The following is a 15,203-nucleotide window of genomic DNA, read 5'->3' on the forward strand; positions in this document are numbered from 1 at the left end:
TGCATATTTTCAAAAGTTAAGAATTTGAGTCATGTGTCATTGGTGATTAATATCTAAATACTCCTGATCGATGGATCATCATGAGGACGGTGATTGATTCGATGAATTAGTGCACGGATTACTATCCTTTTGGATGGACGAGTCTCGAGTTCACAGTGTAGGGATACTAGAGTGATAGTGCAGGTGCTTGTTAAAGAACATGGGTACCGAGCGTGACCAAAATAAGAAGTCACTTGGATGTCTATCCACTCGTCAGTGATTTACTTGATGTTACAGTAGTATGACTGGTCATTTGACCTACGATGCTTCGGCATTGACTAATCTTCTTGTGGTAAACAAGTGCCAAGTATTAGCCCCCATTGGCGAGGTCCTCAACATAGCCCATCTGCGAGTCCAAATATATTTCGATTCAAATCTCTTTTTCTCAAAACATATTTAGTATCCCAAATTGAAAGATGCAATATCGAAATCAATCAAATAATTCATATCAAAAGCAATATGTTTGATCGGAATCATACAATATCTGACAGAAATTAAACTTCAAAAAAGAAATTATTTTGATTCAACCATCTATTTCTCAACTAACTAACTTGAATTTCTAAGAATAGGCATATAACACCATGCATCAAATTCGTAAATCAAGACTAATTTGACTCAAAGAAATATTTGTGATTTGCCGATAAATCTAGAAAAATGTTACATTACTTACACAGAACGCAATACAACTAACAGATGCAATAATTCTTAAAAATTCTTCTTAGATTGTAATATTCAAAAAATATATTTTCAATTAGAATTTATCATGATTATTTCAAGAGTAGAACACTAATTTCAATACCTTCATAGGGCTGACCAGGCAAGAGTGCCTGACATTCCGATCAGTCTGATCAAAGTAAAATTCATCGAATAATGCTCAGTGTGGAGTGATTGATTATAACCCTATTTGATTTTGATGAGCTCAAAGCATTTGAATATATCTTATACTAATGAATTCAATCTAGTGTTTCAGCCAAATATTTGTGAATTTATGTTTAAGGGTCTCTAGCTTTGGTTCAATACATTTTGGCTAAGTATGGAACTCAGTTTGAACCAAAGTCTGAAGCTCGAGTCGACTCCGGAAGATTACGAGTCGACTCCAAGTGTTTCAGAAGCTCTGGCACATGCTCGAGTCGACTCCGGTACACTACGAGTCGACTCCGACTGAGAACTGACAGAAAGATAGAAAGTTGATTTTCAGACCCTGTCAGCGAGTCGACTCCAGAAGGGTTCGAGTCGACTCCGATGGTTGCCGAGTCGACTCCCGACGTTTCCGAGTCGACTCCAAAGGGTAACAGAAGAAAGATAGAACAATGTATTTCAGACCCTGCAATCGAGTCGACTCCAGAAGGTTACGAGTCGACTCCGAAGTTTGGCGAGTCGACTCCTAGTTAAGTACGAGTCGACTTTCAGAGGAAAGCAAGACTAGAAGGCAGTTCAAGCCAAAACACAGAGGATCAGTTTTCGGATTCTGAGAGCCGAGTCGACTCCAACAAAGTGCGAGTCGACTCCGAGGCAGTTCAACTCAAAACACAGAAAAACAGTTTTCGGATCCTAAGAGCCGAGCCGACTCCAAGTACTTCCGAGTCGACTCCCAAGTCAGCCGAGTCGACCCCAACAAAATCCGAGTCGACTCCGAGGCAGTTCAACTCCAAACACAGAGGATCAGTTTTCGGGCTCTGAGAGCCGAATCGACTCCAAGATCATCCGAGTCGACTCGAGAAAGAAATACAGAAAAACAGATCTCTGGAATCCTGAGAACGAGTCGTCTCCGGAGGGCCGAGTCATCTCCAGACATTGGCGAGTCGACTCCAGGGTTGGCCGAGTCGACTCCAGAACGGGACAGTACTTTAATTCAAATCCTGAACAGTGGACGAGTTGTCTCCAGTAAAGTGTGAGTCGACTCCAGCAACAGCCGAGTCGACTCCAGATCGAGCGAGTCGACTCCGACCCCAACGGATACACTGTCAGAAGTTGCAGAGTGTGCAGAATGGCCACAAAAAGGTGTCTAACTGCTAGTTTTCAAAGTGGACTGCTTAAATAGCCAGAGTGAACAGTAGTAGACATCAAGAGCGCTATTCCATTCAAACAAAAATGAATTTCCACCTACCAAAGGCTCTCAAGAGTAAATACAAGAGAAAGAAGAAAAAAGCGCATTGAACTCCATCCAACAAATATTTTCTTCGCATTCAAGGCTCTCCTCTGACATCAGATCATCAGTGCATTCAAAGAGGAGACTCAGAGTTCGAGAAGCCCTTTCTTCCTCTTCCAAAATCTGTTTGAGGGCTTCTAACTCTACATTATTTATATTGTTCATATTTGCTTTTTAAGAAGCTTTTTCTGTACTCTTTACAAACTGTTTTCTTGTTACTTGATTCAATCAGGGGATTGAATCAAGGTTGTTGAGGTTTGTTGGTGAGCCGAAGTTAAAACCAACGGTGTAAGGGTTCGATTGAGGAGTGAACTCCCAAGTGAAGCTTGGGGAGTGGACGTAGGAGCAAGGGTTAGCTCCGAGCCACTATAAAACCTCTTGTGTTTGTAATTGGTTTATTGTCTCTTCCATCCTCTCCACTCACTACAACTAGTAATCTAATTAATCAGCCTGCAATAATATTAATTAGTTACTCATTAAGTTTTAATTTGCAATTATTACTTAAAACCCAATTCACCCCCCCTCTTGGGTTGTCTTCTTGGGCAACAAGTTGTATCAGAGCAGGAGCTCTTCTATCAAAAGAGTAAAAGATCAAAATGACAACCCCTTTTGGATCTTCACTTATTGAGGGACAATCCACCAATAGGCCTCCATTCTTCAATGGAACCGACTACGCATATTGGAAGGCTAGGATAAAAATATTTATCCAAGTCCAAGACTATGAGATTTGGAGTATCATAGTTAATGAACCTTACATTCCTTCTATTTTTGTAGATAACATTACTATTCCCAAGCTTGAAAAAGATTGGGATGACAATGATAGAAGGAAGGCACAACTAAATGTCAAAGCAATGAATGTGCTTTATTGTGCCTTAGACCGTAATGAATTCAATAGAGTCTCTACTTGCAGTTCTGCAAAAGAAATATGGGACAAACTTGAAGTGACCCACGAGGGCACGAATCAAGTCAAGGAATCCAAAATAAACATACTAGTTCATAAGTATGAACTATTTAAAATGGATTCTAATGAAACTATCACTTGCATGTTTACTAGATTTACTGATATTGTCAATGGTCTAAAAAGCCTTGGCAAAAGTTATGCTAACAGTGACCTTGTCAGAAAAATTCTTCGATCTTTGCCAAGGTCATGGGAAGCCAAGGTAACGGCAATCCAAGAAGCCAAGGACTTAAACAAGCTGCCACTCGAGGAGCTTCTTGGATCCCTGATGACGCATGAGCTCACAATGAAACAACACAGCGAAGAAGAATCCTCTCATAAGAAAAAGGTAATAGCCCTCAAATCTACTTCTTCTAACAAAGATCCATCTTGCAGTAGCAGCAGCGAAGAAGAAGACAATGAGGGAGATGATGATGAGGCTCTTCTCGTGCGAAAGTTCAGAAAGTTCATCAACCGGAAGAAGTCCTTTCATCAGAGGAGAGGTTCCTCAAATTTCTACAACAAGGACAAAGGTAAGAAAAGGGAAAGTGAGGGAATCGGTTGCTATGAGTGCAACAAACCGGGACATTTCAGAATCGACTGTCCATTACTGAAGAAGAGCATCAAGCACAAGAAGAAGAAAGCTCTTGTCACCACCCTGACAGACTCCGATTCATCATCATCATCATCGGATGAGGAACAAGAGGAAAATGCCAACTTCTGTTTTATGGCAAATGAAAATGAGGTAACATCTGAAACGCATTTAGATTTTACCTTTGATGAATTGTATGATGCTTTTAATGAACTAATGGATGAATATAAGATAATAAATCTTAAGAATAAAGAACTAAAACTAACTAATCAATCTCACTTACATAAGTATGATAAATTAATTAAGGACAAGAATTTTATCATTAAAGAAAATTTAGAACTTAAACAAACAACCAAATGTTAATTCAAAAAACTAATACCTTAATTAAAGATAATGAAAAACTAACCAAGAAAATTTCAGAACTTAAAAACGGTAAACAAAGTTTAAAAGATAATCTCACAAAAGACTTAAACATACTAAAAACAGAAAAACAAAAGCTAATACAAGAGCTTGAAAAATACAAACCTATTGTTGAAAAGTTTACATATAGTTCTGAAAAATTGGAAATGATACTTAACAATCAACGAGCTGTGTTTAATAGAGCTGGTTTAGGGTATAAACCTAATAATAAGCAAAAGCTCCTTAAAAATTTCTTTGTGAAAGCAGGGGAAAGTAAAACTAAGAATATAACCTATTTTTGCTGTGGAAAAGTAGGACATAAAGCTAATGTGTGTGACCATAAGAAAGCAGAAGCTAAAAAAAAAATTAAAAAGATTTGGGTTCCAAAAGGAACCAACATTACTAATCTTGAAGGACCCAAGAAAACTTGGATACCTAAAATTGTATGATTTCCTTGTGTAGGAGTGTCTTGCAGCCAAAGTCGACAAAAACTGTTGGTATTTGGATAGTGGCTGCTCAAGACACATGACGGATGACAAGGAGCAATTCTTCACCTTAGAGCCTAAGAAAGGAGGTGCTGTGACATTTGGAGACAATAACCAAGGTCACATCGTTGGTATAGGTAAAGTACAAATTACCTCTTCAACCTTCGTTGATAATGTACGATTTGTAGATGGTCTTAAGCATAACCTACTTAGCGTTAGTCAATTATATGATAGAGGTTTTGATGTTTTGTTTAAGCCATCTTTATGCATCATAATCACCTCAATTGACAATGGATTAGTATTTAAAGGAATTAGACGTGGTAACGTATATGTAGTAGATCTTGAAGACCTTGCTAAAAACAGTCCTTACTTAGTAGCTAGTGATACTAAGATTGATGATGCAAGTTGGTTATGGCACCGTAAATTAGGTTATGCAAGTATGGATACAATATCTAAGTTAGTTAAAAGAGATTCTGTCATAGGTTTGCCAAAACTAAAATTTGAGAAAAATAAAATTTATGAAGCATGTCAATATGGCAAACAATCTAGGAGCTCTTTTAAATCCATAAATTGTGTCTCTACCTCTAGACCTCTTGAACTACTACACATGGATCTATTTGGACCAACTAGAACCACAAGTCTTGGTGGAAACAAATATGGTCTTGTTATTGTAGATGATTTTTCTAGATATACTTGGGTCATATTTTTAGCTCATAAAGATGAAGCATTTTCTGTATTTAAGAAATTTCATAAGGAAGTAACTAATGCAAGAAATGTTTCAGTCATAGCTATTAGAAGTGATCATGGAACAGAATTTGAAAATCATCTATTTGATGAATTCTGTAGTAAAAAGGGAATAACTCATAATTTCTCTGCACCTAGGACACCACAACAAAATGGAGTTGTGGAAAAAAAGAATAGAACCCTAGAGGAAATGGCTAGAACCATGTTGTGTGAAAGTAATCTCCCTAAGTATTTTTGGGGAGAAGCCATTAACACATCATGTCATATATTAAATAGAGTTTTATTGAGACCAATTATAAAGAAAATACCTTATGAACTTTGGAGAGATAGAAAGCCCAAAGTAAACTATTTTCATGTTTTTAGGTGTAGATGTTTCATTCATAATAATGGCAAAGATAACTTAGGTAAATTTGATGCTAAATCTGATGAAGGTATCTTTTTGGGCTATTCTACATCAAGTAAAGCTTATAGAGTCTTCAACAAAAGAACCCTTGTTATTGAAGGGTCTATACATGTTGTTTTTGATGATATTAATGATGTCTCTTCTAGCAAGAGAGTAGCTCTTGATGATGATGCAGGAATACTTGAGAAAAAGATAGATGATATGACATTATAAGAGGATCAACCGAAGCAAAGTGGAAAACCTCAACAAGCCAAGAGGTAATTGATGATCATGGGCTTACAAAGGCTTGGAGGTATGCATACGGTCACCCTAAAGAATTAATATTAGATGATCCATCACAACCTATTAGAACTAGAGCTTCTCTTAGGAACTTAAATAATCACCTAGCTTTTGTTTCACACTTAGAACCTAAAAACATTGGAGAATCTGAAAATGATGTAAATTGGATAAATGCTATGCAAGAGGAACTAAACCAATTTACTAGAAACAAGGTATGGAATTTAGTAGAAAGACCCGCTGAATACTCAATAATAGGAACTAAATGGATATATAAAAACAAACTTGATGAAAATGGAGTTGTGGTTAGAAACAAGGCTAGACTAGTAGCAAAGGGCTATAATCAAGAAGAAGGTATAGATTTTGATGAAACCTTTGCTCCTGTGGCTAGACTTGAAGCAATTAGATTATTACTAGCATTTGCATGCTCTAAAGACTTCAAACTATTTCAAATGGATGTAAAAAGTGCCTTTTTGAATGGGTATATTAATGAGGAGATTTATGTAGAACAACCTCCTGGTTTTGAAAATCATCAATACCCCAATCATGTATATAAACTAAACAAAGCACTTTATGGTCTAAAATAAGCTCCTAGAGCGTGGTATGAAAGACTTAGCAAATTTCTATTAAACCATGAATTCTCTAAAGGAAATGTTGATTCAACACTGTTTTTAAAGAAGAAAAACAAATAAATGTTAGTAGTGCAGATTTATATAGATGATATTATTTTCGGTGCTACTAACAATCACCTCTGCGAAGAATTTGCTGACTTAATGGAGAGTGAATTTGAAATGAGCATGATGGGAGAGCTGAACTATTTTCTCGGGCTCCAAATCAAACAATCTAAAAAGGGGATCTTCATCAATTAAGCTAAATACATTAAGGAGATGCTTAAGAAGTTTGATATGGATGGAAACAAGCCAATCAGCACACCCATGAGCTCATCATGCAAACTAGATAAGGATGAATCAGGTAAATCAATAGATCAAAAGCTGTATAGAGGTATGATAGGCTCTTTACTATATCTTACAGCAAGTAGACCTGATATCATGTTTAGTGTATGCATGTGTGCTAGATATCAATCTAATCCTAAGGAATCACATTTAATTGCAGTTAAGAGAATTTTTAAATACCTAATAGGAACAAAAAATATAGGTTTATGGTACTCTAAAGAATCTAGCATAAACTTAATAGGGTACACAGATTCAGACTTTGCTGGTTGTAAACTTGATAGAAAAAGCACCAGCGGATCATGTCAATTCTTAGGAGAAAATTTAATCTCTTGGTTTAGCAAGAAACAAAACTCGGTTGCACTATCTACGGCAGAAGCTGAATATGTTGCTGCCGGGAGTTGTTGTGCTCAAATCTTGTGGATTAAACAACAACTTGAAGATTATGGCATTAAACAAGATAAAATTCCCATAAACTGTGATAATACAAGTGCCATTAATCTAACTAAAAATTCAATTCAGCATTCAAGAACTAAACACATTGAGATAAGACATCACTTCATAAGAGATCATGTACTGAATGGTGATGTGACACTTCAATTTGTTTGTACTGATGATCAACTTGCTGATATCTTCACAAAATCTTTGAGTGAAGATCGATTTTGCATACTAAGAAGAGGGTTAGGAGTGATTGATCCATTCTAGTGATACTCTCCTCTAGTTCATTGATTTTGAGGATTAGTTTATGTTGGACATAGGATTTCTTATCTATGATCATCAGATCAGTTCTTAAATCCTAGATAAGTCCATAACTCTCTCTTTTGGCACGAAAATAACAAGATTCTTGGTTGTGTGCCAGAGTTCGAGTCGACTCGGATACATTTTAGAGTCGGCTCATGGGTGAGTCGACTCACGCATATTTGGGAGTCGACTCGCGACATACCGGTGTTAGATGTATGCCCTAGAAGCCAATTTGGCTGACACATTGTTGATTCTAGGGACATAATTTTGTACTTGACTATTTATTATTGAATAAATAAAAGGCATCTTTTCATTCATATTGTTTATGTGTCTATGAATCGTCCAAGAAATTAATAAGATGATGATACATATTCTCAAGAGTTGAGAATTTGAGCTATGTATCATTGGTGATTAATTTCTAAATGCTCCTGATCAATGGATCATCACGAGGACGGTGATCGATCCGATCAGTGCATAGATCACTTTCCTTCTGGATGGACGAGACTTGAGTCCACAGTGTAGGGACACTGAAGTGATAGTGCAGGTACTTGTTAGAGAACAAGGGTACTGAGCGTGACCAAGACAAGAAGTCACTTGGATGTCTATCCACTCGTCAGTGACTTGCTTGATGTTGCAGTAGTGTGACTGGTCCTTTGACCTGCGGTGCTTCGGCTACTCACAGTGAGGTTATTGTAGTTTGACTGCACACATACATGGTCTCTAGCCATATGGGTCCATGCAGTGTAGATTGGCTGCAGTAAGTTCACTGTAGGAGTAGGGTATGCACCTATAAGGAATCTATCGACCTTGATAGAAGAGGAGTGATCCTATGTGATTTGTTAGACTGAGTTCTAAGACCTTGGCCAGGGCAGTAATATAAAGTGGAAAAGGAGTTTTCCACTATCGAACTCGAGTCGAATAAATCTTGACATATGACAGACGATGGGGTTTGACGAGTTGTCCATGACCTCCGTCCTGTAGGGATCCACGATAGTAGGACTGTATCACATGTTAACTGCACCTAGAGGTTCATCATTCCATTCTGCTGGGTAGCCACTACATGCTGCTAGGTGTCACTGGTGGATGGTGGGACTCATAGGGATTATCTTGATGATCGATAAACCCTAACGAGTTGAGTTGGAATCGTTCCAACCCATTGAAAGGAGTTTTCAATGATATTGTGATAGAGATCATAATATATCTCACTACCAGTCAGAATAGAACCTATGGGGTCACACACACTAGAAGTATTGACCGATCCGATGGTTGAAATCGTGATTAGGAATCACAAGTAATCAATTTGATTGATAAGAAGTTGAAGAATGAACAAAGGGAATTAATTAATTGGACTTAAACACAAATCCTACTTCAGGTAGGATTCCTAGAGTCCTAATTGGATTAGGACTGGGAATCCTACTTGGAGTAGGACTGGGATTCCTACTTGGAATAGGATTCCTACAATCCTAATGAGATTAGAAATTTTGAATTAAAATAGGATTCCTACTTGGAGTAGGATTCCTAGAAATCCTAATTAGATTAGGACTTCGGATTCAAATAGAGTCCTAATTGGATTAGGGCTAAAATTAAATATGTCCTAATTTGGATTAGGATTTCTTAAGTCACAATTAATTATTAATCTAATGAATCAATAAGACTCCTAATTGGATTAGGATTGAAGAGTTCAATTGAGTCAAAATTGATTTAAGTTCTAATTGGATTAGGACTTACCTAGATTGGATCCTAATTGGTTCACCCTTGGACTAAGCCTAATTGGATTAAGGCTTGACCACATTAGGGCATTTCAAACCCTACTTAATGTGGATTAGGGTTTACCATGAGGAGGGGGATATGCCCCTCCCTTTTCCATGTGGAGAAGGGAGAAGAGAGCCCCTCTTAGGAAATAACTCTAGGGCTCCTAGATTGTAGGAGCCCTAGATGGTTATAAAAAGGGGCAAAGGGGGCCGGCGCCCTAGATGAGCTCTCCCTCTCCTCTTCCATCATGTGGCCACCCCTCTTCCTTCCTTGGTTCAGCCGCCATCAGCAAAGGGAAAAGAAGAGGAGGCGTCTCCCTCCTCTTGGTCTTCTTCCTTGGCTCCAACGCATGAAAAGAGAAGAAGGCTGCAGGGGCTTTTGATCTTCTTCCCATCTTCATCCTTCTTCTTCCTCCTCTCAAGCACAATCAAGGGTTGATTGAAAGAGAGGAGATCAGCCATCAAAAGAAGTCTTTGCAAGGGAGCTAGCACCGCGGGAAGACAAGAAAGCTTTGATCGGTCCTCTGCCTCGTGTGGATACCCATAGAGGCCGGACGTTTGAACGGCTTCAAACGAACCATCATCCTAAAACCACGAATTCAGATTTGCGGTGATCATCTACCCGCGCAAGGTGAAGATCTGATCTTCCTAATAGTTTTAAAAAGTTTTAATTCTTACCTAATTACGAATGGTCTCGAAACAACGTTCATGCGATGAACGTCGAACCCGTGCATGCCGATTCCGCTGCCATCTGATTTTTGTTTTGAAATATCAGCGGCATGGGCGGGTCCCCAACAACCGGAGTCGACTCGAGGTCGGAAATCCGACTTTTAACCCGAAGCGGAATGTTTTTCTCTTCACTTTTATTTTCAGCCGCCACTATTCAAAAGCCCTAGAGCTGTCTCCGACCTCGTCTTTGACCCATTTTAGGTCATCTCCGTCGAGTTTTCTTCCATTTTTCTTGTTCTTCCCCCGTATTTAGGTCAAAAATGCCTAGGAAAGTCGTTGTCCCAAGCCGGAAGAGACCCCTCGCCGCGAGCGGTGCCGAGCGGCGGTCTAAGGCTCGGAACGAACCCGCGAGGCCACCCCCTCCGGTTCCTTCCCCGCCTAGGTCGGTTCCCTCAGGTCCGTGCGCCGGAAGGGCAGTCTCCACCGGGAGGAAAGTCGACTTTGACTTCCTCTCCCGGGAAGGGTTCACCCTAGGGCATCGTCTCAGGGCTCAAGGGTTAGAGTTATTCTGTTCATTAGACCTCCCTACTTACCCGGGGTTAGTTAGGGAATTCTATGGGACTGTAGCCCGAGGTAGTGGTGGTATCCAAGAAACCATAGTGGGTGTCCCTGTATTCATCTCGGAGGACTTCATTGCTCGAGTCCTCCATCTCTCGAGTGAGGGGATTGTTCCCACACACCCCTCCGATAGGACAGAGGCCCTTACAGCTATCTTAGGGTGTCCACCTCAGTCCCCCATAGAGGAGGTGTTCGCAAATCAGCTTTCGGCTGAAATGCGGCTTCTCCTAAGTGTCATCTCTAGGACTCTCTTCCCCAAAACGGGTAGGTTTTATTTTATTTCAGAGAGAGACCTAGCACTGATGTTCCACATACTCCAGGACACTCCTATCAACTTTCCTAAACTCATCTACAAATATATCTGTGAACCCCTAGATAAGCCTAGGTTGAGTCTCCCTTACGGTATGCTATTCACTCTCATCTTTAGGGAGTTAGAGGTTCCTATTCCTGAGGGGGAACCCTCTCGCTCACTGCGTCATACAGATCGCATGGGGGAGGGGACTCTCCATCGTATGGGCTTTCATAGAGTTGAGGGAGTCTGGGTACGGAGACCATCCACTATCACACCAACTGACCCTACCACTCACCACTCCCCTAGCCCTGACCATGACATAGCTCCTCCCACCTTTCCTTCCACCTCTGCTCCTACCTATACTGAGCCCTTCACCTCCACTGCCCCACCTTCTCAGCAGTAGCCCCTGGAGGTTTGGATATCTTCTTAGCAGCTCCGAGAGTTGAGGCAGGAGATAGTGAGGGAGCTGAGGGATGATCTCCTGAGAGAGCTACGAGGTTCTCAGACTGCTCCCTCCACAGATTTAGTTCCCTCCTTAGCAGCCGTGACAGAGATGGTTGCAAATCTGAAGGAGGAAATATTCAATGTACGAAGCCTAGTTCAAGCTCAATACTGGAACATGAGTGACGTCAAGGACGACACAAGGGAGATGCGAGACAGCATCAGATATGAGCTAGGCAACTAGAGTCAGGGTGCAGAGCGGCTAGCCAATGCGCTGATCTCCAAGCTTGACACCCTCCAAGAAAGTGTGACCCAGCTCACCACGATACAATCTAGTGCCACCTCGGAGATCATCGAGCAGCTAGGGAACATCTCTGAGAGGATAAACTTAGTCATGCAATTGAGTAGATTGAAAACGGGAGCCACATCCTCCACTACAAAGAAAATTAGTGTATTTTTATCTGTTTTTATGATGTACAGTCCCTTGAGGACTCTTTTGATATGTAATCACACTTGTACTCAAATTTGAATTTAATACAATGAGTAGAAATTTCCTTTCAAAATTGTGCATTCTTGAGTTCTTGTACTTTTCTGTGCTTTCTGTCTTTTTGCTATGATGACAAAAAGGGGGAGAAAATATATTGAATTGAAATGTAAAGGGAATCAATAAAAAGAAAATTCTTAAAGCACAAAGTAATTTGTTCTAAGTGGATTCGATACCTCGAGGCTCATTATCTCTCTGTTGGAGCTCCTAAAGGAGTAATCTCCAGAATCTATTCAAGGGATATTCGGAGATTAGTTGAATCATACTCAAGAACAAATTGGCAGATTTTCCCTCTAAAACCAAAAATTTAAGCTCAAAAGCTTCAAGACATTAAAAGAAAATTTAGAGAATCTAAACAAAATTGAATGCATATGTTGAGGGGGAGAATCTGAAATCTTAAGAAAGCAAATTCATTAAACACATATAAGCCAAACAATTGATTGCATGACATGAAGGCTTATATAATTTCAAATGAAAGGGGGAGCTTTAACTTCAGGATTTACTGTTTCACACCTTTCAATTTTGGATAAATTAAATGACTAGACATTTGAATTCATTTCAAAACTTTATTATAAATCTCCTTTTGGTTGAGCAATTTACTTTACAAATACTCAATATTTTGTCATCATCAAAAAGGGAGAGATTGTGGAGTGATTGATTATAACCCTATTTGATTTTGATGAGCTTAAAGCATTTGAGTATATCTTATACTAATAAATTCAATCTAGTATTTCAGCCAAATATTTGTGAATTTATGTTTAAGTGTCTCTAGCTTTGGTTCAATACATTTTGGCTAAGTATGAAACTCAGTTTGAACCAAAGTCTGAAGCTCGAGTCGACTCCGGAAGATTACGAGTCGACTCCAAGTGTTTCAGAAGCTCTGGCACATGCTCGAGTCAACTCCGGTACACTACGAGTCGACTCCGACTGAGAACTGACAGAAAGACAGAAAGTTGATTTTCAGACCCTGTCAGCGAGTCGACTCCAGAAGGGTTCGAGTCGACTCCGATGGTTCCCGACGTTTCCGAGTCGACTCCAAAGGATAACAGAAGAAAGATAGAACAATGTATTTCAGACCCTGCAACCGAGTCGACCTCAGAAGGTTACGAGTCGACTCCGAAGTTTGGCGAGTCGACTCCTAGTTAAGTACGAGTCGACTCTCAGAGGAAAGCAAGACTAGAAAGCAGTTCAAGCCAAAACACAGAGGATCAGTTTTCGGATTCTGAGAGCCGAGTCGACTCCAACAAAGTGTGAGTCGACTCCGAGGCAGTTCAACTCAAAACACAGAGAAACAGTTTTCAGATCCTAAGAGCCGAGCCGACTCCAAGTACTCCCGAGTCGACTCCCAAGTCAGCCGAGTCGACCCCAACAAAATCCGAGTCGACTCCGAGGCAGTTCAACTCCAAACACAGAGGATCAGTTTTCGGGCTCTGAGAGCCGAGTCGACTCCAAGATCATCCGAGTCGACTCGAGAAAGAAATACAGAAAAACAGATCTCTGGAATCCTGAGAATGAGTCATCTCCAGACATTGGCGAGTCGACTCCAGGGTTGGCCGAGTCGACTCCAGAACGGGACAGTACTTTAATTCAAATCCTGAACAGTGGACGAGTTGTCTCCAGTAAAGTGTGAGTCGACTCCAGCAATAGCCGAGTCGACTCCAGATCGAGCGAGTCGACTCCGACCCCAACGGATACACTGTCAGAAGTTGCAGAGTGTGCAGAACGGCCACAAAAAGGTGTCTAACGGCTAGTTTTCAAAGTGGACTGCTTAAATAGCCAGAGTGAACAGTAGTAGACATCAAGAGCGCTATTCTATTCAAATAAAAAGGAATTTCCACCTACCAAAGGCTCTCAAGAGTAAATACAAGAGAAAGAAGAAAAAAGCGCATTGAACTCCATCCAACAAATATTTTCTTCACATTCAAGGCTCTCCTCTGACATCAGATCATCAGTGCATTCAAAGAGGAGACTCAGAGTTCGAGAAGCCCCTTCTTCCTCTTCCAAAATCTGTTTGAGGGCTTCTAACTCTACATTATTTATATTGTTCATATTTGCTTTTTAAGAAGCTTTTTCTGTACTCTTTACAAACTGTTTTCTTGTTACTTGATTCAATCAGGAGATTGAATCAAGGTTGTTGAGGTTTGTTGGTGAGCCGAAGTTAAAACCAACGGTGTAAGGGTTCGATTGTGATCCCGGAAAAACAATCGGGTGGTTCTAGTCGGTGAGCCTGTGAAAACCGACCGAGTTCGTTGTGATCTCGTGAAAACAACAAGTTGGGTTGTGAACTTGTAAAACAACCGGCTGTAATCCTAGGAATTATAGTGAACTCCCAAGTGAAGCTTGGGGAGTGGACGTAGGAGCAAGGGTTAGCTCCGAACCACTATAAAACCTCTTGTGTTTGTAATTGGTTCATTGTCTCTTCCATCCTCTCCACTCACTACAACTAGTAATCTAATTAATCAGCCTGCAATAATATTAATTAGTTACTCATTAAGTTTTAATTTGCAATTATTACTTAAAACCCAATTCACCTCCCCTCTTGGGTTATCTTCTTGGGCAACACTCAGACTAGGGCACAAATGGTTCAACAATAATCGGGGCGATCAAATCCAATATTGTTTAGTAGGGGCCAGTATGGGATTGGCAACACTAGATCAGGACCCTTCATCGGAGTCAATTCAAAATCAGCGTGAGGAGTCTCTATTAGATTCAACTATTTCTAGAGAGAATAGAGAGAGAAAGTTCAGTAGAGAGAGAATCTAGAGAGAAAAGATGGAGAAGAGAGAGAATCTCAGTCCAATTCAATTAGGGGTCTGGTTTTGGTTGTCAACAGCATGGGTCAACCTCGATCAATCAGCATGTCTGGCCATGGATCAAGACAGAGAAAAGCTAATGAGAGAGAAGGGAGGAGAGAGAAAGAAGAGAGAGACCCCTCTCTTCTTATTCTCCAAAAGAGAGGATCTGTCCCTCCTTTCTCTTTGATCGGACTCAAGGGCGACGGCGGTGGCCAGCCTCGATGGCGGTAGGAGGTAGTAAGGCTCGGCCAATAGGCAGTCGATGGCCGGCGGCTGGCAGTGCAAAAGACAAAGTCAAAATAAGGGTATCGAAGTCTTCATCATTTTTGGCTATTGGCCACATATCGACGGCCATTGCTTGAACAAGAAAGGTCGGTG

The sequence above is a fragment of the Phoenix dactylifera genome, chromosome 13 (genome assembly GCF_051530095.1).
Source record: "Phoenix dactylifera cultivar Ajwa chromosome 13, Ajwa_hap1_PhDact_Kaust_v1.1, whole genome shotgun sequence".
Taxonomy (NCBI): Eukaryota; Viridiplantae; Streptophyta; class Magnoliopsida; order Arecales; family Arecaceae; genus Phoenix; species Phoenix dactylifera.